Below are 6,444 nucleotides of genomic sequence, written 5' to 3'. Positions count from 1 at the left end.
CTGGCTAGCTGAATTATGCTAGTTTTTGTCCTCATTGCCATACTCCATCAATACGGCACCCTCACCTTCAAAACTCCTTTGCTAGTTATACAGTAATACAACTAAGACATTTCCTGGAAAGAAACATACAATTATTTATTGTTTTATTGTTTTGTTGAAAAGCCAAGACTGGTTCGAGATATCTCTCGTAAGACGACGGTGGCGAAGGATATCATTGCTACTTAACGCAGATCTATGTTCAGTTTCGAGGTCCACCGGCATCATTGGCATAGGGTTAGCTGGACGTTTCTGACTGGTGTTGGAACTGTGACAACGGCTAGCCTCTCCCCGCTTGGCTCGATGGGATATGTAGTGATTTTTCCAACACAGCCAGACATGTACACAGTCTTGTACCCTTGACCTTTTTTAATTGACTATTAAAAACATATTTGTTGATTAAATCAAACTGTATTAATATAATGAGTAATCCAGGAATGTCACAAGTTAATTGACATGAGAAAACTAAAGGAAATAGCAGTGCTACAGAGCACTATGACTATAATATCTTCCAGACACGGAGGGTCCACGGAGCTCCTCCTCACCACTCTATTTCAAGTGTAACTAAAGTTACTGGCAAGCTCATCATGCTTGTGACATTATGCTAGCTAGCTATCTCCAGTTTAAAAATGTGGTTTTACTTGTCGCATCTGTGCTTGTTGCGTTTTCCTTGTGTTTGTGTCACCGTCAGATGCACTGTTGAGCTGGAACACTGTTGAGCTGAAACTATTGAGCTGAAACACTTTTGAGCTGGCTGCTAGTGATGGGTCATTCGCGAGCTGGCTCTGGTAGGTGAACGTTGGGAGCCGGCTTGCATATCAGAAGAGCCGAATCGATTTATAAAAATATTTAAAAAAATAAGATGAATAATCAAAAGATTTAAATGAATAGAATTAACTAATTCAAAGAATGAAAAAAGAAATAAAATAATATAGGCCTAAATGCTCAAGTGCACACATTCATTCTGACTGTGTGCTCAGACTAACAGCCTCACCTGTTGTTCCTGTCAATCAGACACGCAGCCAAAGATGCATGAGGGAGGGTCGAGCCAACTCACTCACAGTCACACACTTAGCAGCCGAGTAGAGAGAGGAAGGACAGCTGCGAAAACAACAGCTGGAAAATGAGTCAGAAGCACAGTAGCATTTGGATGCATTTTAATAATGTAGACAATGTTAGAGCACAGTGTAGAATTTGCCAAAATCTCGTATAAAGCCGGTTCTACGCACAACCTACACCGGCATATGCGAACTGTGCACCCAACTGTGAAGCTAGCTGTAGCGGAGCTTCGAGAAACTAGCGGGCCTGCTAGTGATAGTGGTGGAGCCAGCACCTCCACACGTGGAGATGTATCCACTCAGTCAAGTAGGCCTGCTAGTGATAGTGGTGGAGCCAGCACCTCCACACGTGGAGATGTATCCACTCAGTCAAGTAGGCCTGCTCCGTGAACCACAGCAACGCAGACTTCTATGGACCAGTTTATGCCAAAGTCTATGTCTGTAGCAAAACAAGGCCACATTGATATTGCATTGGCTAAAATGACTGCCACCGATTTCCAGCCATTTTCGATCGTGGAGGAAAGAGGTTTTAGAAATTATAGCAATAGCCTAAATCCAATGTACACAATTCCAAGCAGGAAAACCCTTTCAAAATCACTTATTCCACAACTGTACGAGAGCACACAGGCTTCAGTGTGTGAAAGAGTCCAAAAAGCTACTGCAGTTTGCCTTACCACTGACTGCTGGACATCAAGGGTAACCACTTCTTAGATGTCAGTTACATGTCAATTCATTGAAGATATTTCGATGTCTAGCTGTCTTCTGGACTGCTTTGAGTTCAGCGACAGACACACCTCAGGGAACATGACAGAGGAACTGTTGAGTGGCCAGAGAATGGCAAGTAGATGTAAAAGTGGTCTGTTTTGTTAGCGACAATGCAGCGAACATAACCAAAGCCATTAACATTTTAAAATGGACCCATCATCCATGTCTTGCCCACACAATCAACCTGATTGTAAGAGATGCTCTGAAGGTGATGAAGCCCACTGTGGACAAAGTGAAAGCAGCTGTGGAATACTTCCACAGGAGCACAGTAGGTGCTGAAAAACTAAAGTCTACACAACGCCAGATGGGGATGCCTGAGCTGAGGCCTAAACAAGACTGCACTACAAGGTGGAATTCAACATTTTATATGTTGAAGCGGTTTCTTGAGTCAAAGGATTCCATAATTTCTGCCCTGGCCATTGTCAATGCACCTGTTGATGCTCTGACCCAAGAGGAATGGGAGGTGGTGGAGGTGTGCAGAGTCCTGGAACCCTTTGAGCAGGTCACTGTGGAGATTAGTGGAGAGAGGTAGAGTAAGCAGTTATTACTACATCATTATTTAATCCAGTATTATATATGTATATGAGCAGTAGATGATAATGTAGTATCAGTAGACAAAACATAAACCTGAACTAATAAGTTACTGTTCTCTCTTTTCAGCTATGTGACAGCCTCAAAAATGATACTCCTGTGTAAGGGTCTGTAGTGAATCACAGCCAGCCGCCAGAGAGAAGCAAATGTAACCACAGGACATGTGACAGAGTTCATGGACACCCTATGCTCATCAATGGACAGAAAATTCCACAGAATGGAATATAATCACGTGCTATCAGAAACCGTTGGACTTGACCCCAGGTTTAAGAAGTTAGCATTCAGTGATGCCATAGCGATTGATGAGGCTCTTCAAAGAATAACCTCAGCAGCAGGGAGGGACAGCCCCAGCAGTCAGCTGGCTCAAGCACCAGGGCAACAGGAAGAAGAGGGATCAGATGGAGCAGAAGCAGCAGCAGTAGTGCCACAAACGTCTGCGGTTTGGATGCTGTTTGATGAGAGAGCAACTGGGGACGCAGCACGAAGGAATCCCTCAGCAGATGCCATAATGGAAGTCCGATCCTATTTGGAGGAGCTCTGTTATTTATTTTTCTTTGATATGGTGCAATATTCTATTATGCTGTTCAGATTGCATTCGTTTTGAATGGTCAGATTTATATGCACTTTGTTTATATACATCAAAAAGTTTGATTTTAATTCAAATGTTTAATAGCATTTTTTTTCATAACAAACCAATGCATTTTTAAATACATTGTGGTTAAGGTAGAGTATGATTTCATTTAATAATTGAATTAGAATTGTTTTAATACCAATCATAGTCAAACTATCGCAAACTATTTGACTTGAAAAAATACAAAACATTTTTTTTTTAAAGAGCCGTTTGGGAGCCAAAAGAGCCGGCTCTTTTTGGTGAGCTGAGCCAAACGAGCCGGCTCACTGAACAGAGCCGGAATGTCCATCACTACTGGCTGCAATGCTTGTGCGTAGTTCTAAAAATAGAACACACATTGGCCGCATGGGAAGCAGTGGTGCTTCTGCTTACATGCAAAAGTGAAATAGGGTGTATTTATGCTGTTGTTGAAATGCACAGATCACTTTATACATTTTCCCAAAGAAACAACCACTAACTTGAAAACTTGGCATAATATTGCTGTCATGTGCTTTGTTGACAATATGACCCCGGCCAGCTAAGGTTATTCAGCCAATCACAAACTACCACTGATTACCATCCTATTGGTATGAGGAAATATTCTGTCATTAAATAGCAGAAAACAAATCATTCAGTAGACATTAATACCAGTTATAGACTATGGTGATATTGTTTATAATATGAATGCAGCTACCACTTTCTTGAATCTATTGGACACATTTTATCATAGCGTGAAAGTAGGCTGGCCCTCTTTGAAGTCTCATAGATCGATGCATTAATGAAACTCTTTTGATTTATAAAGCCCTCCTGCATATTCTTCCGCCTGACCCTACTTCATTGTTACAGACATACGAGATTCCAGAACCGTTCTCAGGGATGGCTAACGCTGGATATCCCTTCAATCTCCACTGAGTTAGGTAAATCTGCTTTTAGTTTTTTTGCACCTTACTTGTGGAAGAATCTCCAAGGCTCTCTAAAATTGGATGAATTGGTGCCTCTAGGGCACTGGTCACCAAGAGGTCGACAAATATTTCTGTAAAAAAAACAACTATAAAGCCTTCCTTTCCTATTTTCTTTTATTCCTCTCACACTGTTGGCGGTAGGTGCACCCGATTCAGCTGCCCTGAGTGCTGGGTAGGCCAAGTGTTTCCATTTTTAACCATTTCATGTGTCTGAAGGTACAAACTCTTCCTTCCCGGTGGGCCCGGACAGAGCAAATCAAGTGCACTATAGGTCTCCTGCTGGCTAATCGGATGTCTCAGATGACCCTGTCTGCAGTAACGTAGCAGGCATAAAAGAAAGCTACAGCAAAGTTGATACTATGAGATTTCAAAACTTTTAAAACCATAACTAGAGAGACTGTCAACGAATACAGAAAAGAGATGCTGTTTTTATGAGTGAGTTCATGTTTAAGTTTTACTCAGCCATGTCAACACTTTGTATTCAACACTTTTATAAGCCATAAAATGCACTTTCTTCCTACCTCCACTCGCACTACAACCAGCACTGCAGCTGTAATGAATGAGTAGGAAAGTGTATCTATAGGCTTGCATTGTTGTTATTATTAGCGACTTGGGTCTTTTTTTTATATCGAGGAATATTTCACTTTCTCTGTTCATAGGAGTAACAACATTAATTTGTGAGACTGACCTTCAGATGCAGGCACCATCAGCCCAGTAAAATTTCAATAAAAAGCGAATTATTTAAATGTATGCTCACTCAGCTGTGCCTCACATATAATACAACAGCTGGTCTATAACCAGTGTGATCCTATAGCCTATGTCAAATGTTTAAATATACTCTATATATTTTTTAAGCGGTCCGAACGACAATGCATTGGCAGGGAAATTCAAGCAAAGCCAATATGTGGTGATAATGTATTGGCCAATAGCCTACTGCACAATCCTCATTGCTACAGAACTGTTTTTAATAGGTTAATGTTGCGTAGGCTTACTTTTTTAAGTCATGTTAAAAGAAAATCTGAGCGGTAGATCTCTGCTTGTTTTTTGACTCAGAACGTGATCTTGACTCAGAAAAGGTTGGTGACCTCTGTTCTAGGGCAATTCAAAAGGCTGATGGAGGACCTTTTTACTGAAGAATTTATTTTTTATTTTTTATGATTGTGTTTTGTTTCATGTATTGATGTGAATATTGACTGTATATTGCTGTGTATATTGCAGGACTCTCTACCCCTGTTTCTGTAGGTTTTCACTCCAACCCCAGTTGTAGCTAACCTGATTCACCTTATCAATCACCTAATTATTAGAATCAGGTGCACTAGATTGGGGTTGGAGCAAAAACCTAAAGGACAGTAGCTCTCCAGGAACAGGGTTGGAGAGCCCTGGTATAGTGTATATTGATGTGTATACAGGGCTCATCTGTAAAAGAGACCTTGGTCTCAGCATGACTCCTTCTCAAAATGAAGGTTAAATAAATAGAGGTGGACTACATCCCAAATGGCACCCTATTACCTATATAGTGCAGTACTTTTGACCAGGACTCTGGTCAAAAGTAGGGAACTCTATAGGGAATACGGTGTCATTTGGGACTCAACTGTGGGATGGAGCTGCAGCAGAGTGGGCTCCCCTGTCCCAGGTAATGAAGACGGATGCTTGGCCCAGTGCCGGGCAGCGCTGGGCAGGCAGACACAGCTGAGCACTCCCTGCTCCATGGTTCCTGACTGTCAGCCAGCCCTGCTGTGTAAGCGGGCAGAACCATGTTTGACCTTGTCCCAAATGGCACCCTATTCCCTATTATAGTGTACTACTTTTGACCAGGACCCATAGAGCCTATATAGGGAATAGGGTGCCATTTGGGACAAAGTCGTGCATGGTGTTTCCCGCTTACACACTGCTCTATTTCTGTCCACTTTTATTAGCAGGATTTGGTCTGTGTGCTCAGTGCTGGCGGGTGTATTATGTAATTATACCTGCCAGGGTATATCACATAAGATACTCAGCCTATGTGTGTGAACTGTGATGACGCATCGGGAAATATCGGGGGGTCTTGTATTGTATACTGGACAATCTCTTGATGCTCATAATATCCCAGCCAGTGCAGGATGGTGTGCCTCTATATCATGTGAGGAGGTAAATGAGGGCTGGTTAGGACTAGTGAGGGATGGTTAAGACTGGTTAGGACTAGTGAGGGCTGGTTAGGACTAGTGAAGGCTGGTTAGGAATGGTTAGAACTGGTTAGGATTAGTGAGGGCTGGTTAGGACTAGTGAGGGCTGGTATGGATCTCATTTGGGTGGAAGGCCACTGAGAGGTAGTAACTAGATTGTGGAACATGGAGTGTGTCCCAAATGTATACAGTAGTGCACTACTCATGACCAGACCACTATGGTGAAAAGAAGTGCATTTTCAAGGGAATAGGGTGCCATT

Source organism: Salvelinus alpinus, chromosome 19, assembly GCF_045679555.1.
Source record: "Salvelinus alpinus chromosome 19, SLU_Salpinus.1, whole genome shotgun sequence".
NCBI classification, from domain to species: Eukaryota; Metazoa; Chordata; class Actinopteri; order Salmoniformes; family Salmonidae; genus Salvelinus; species Salvelinus alpinus.
The sequence above is the reverse complement of the archived record's forward strand: the minus strand, read 5'-3'. Positions refer to the sequence as shown.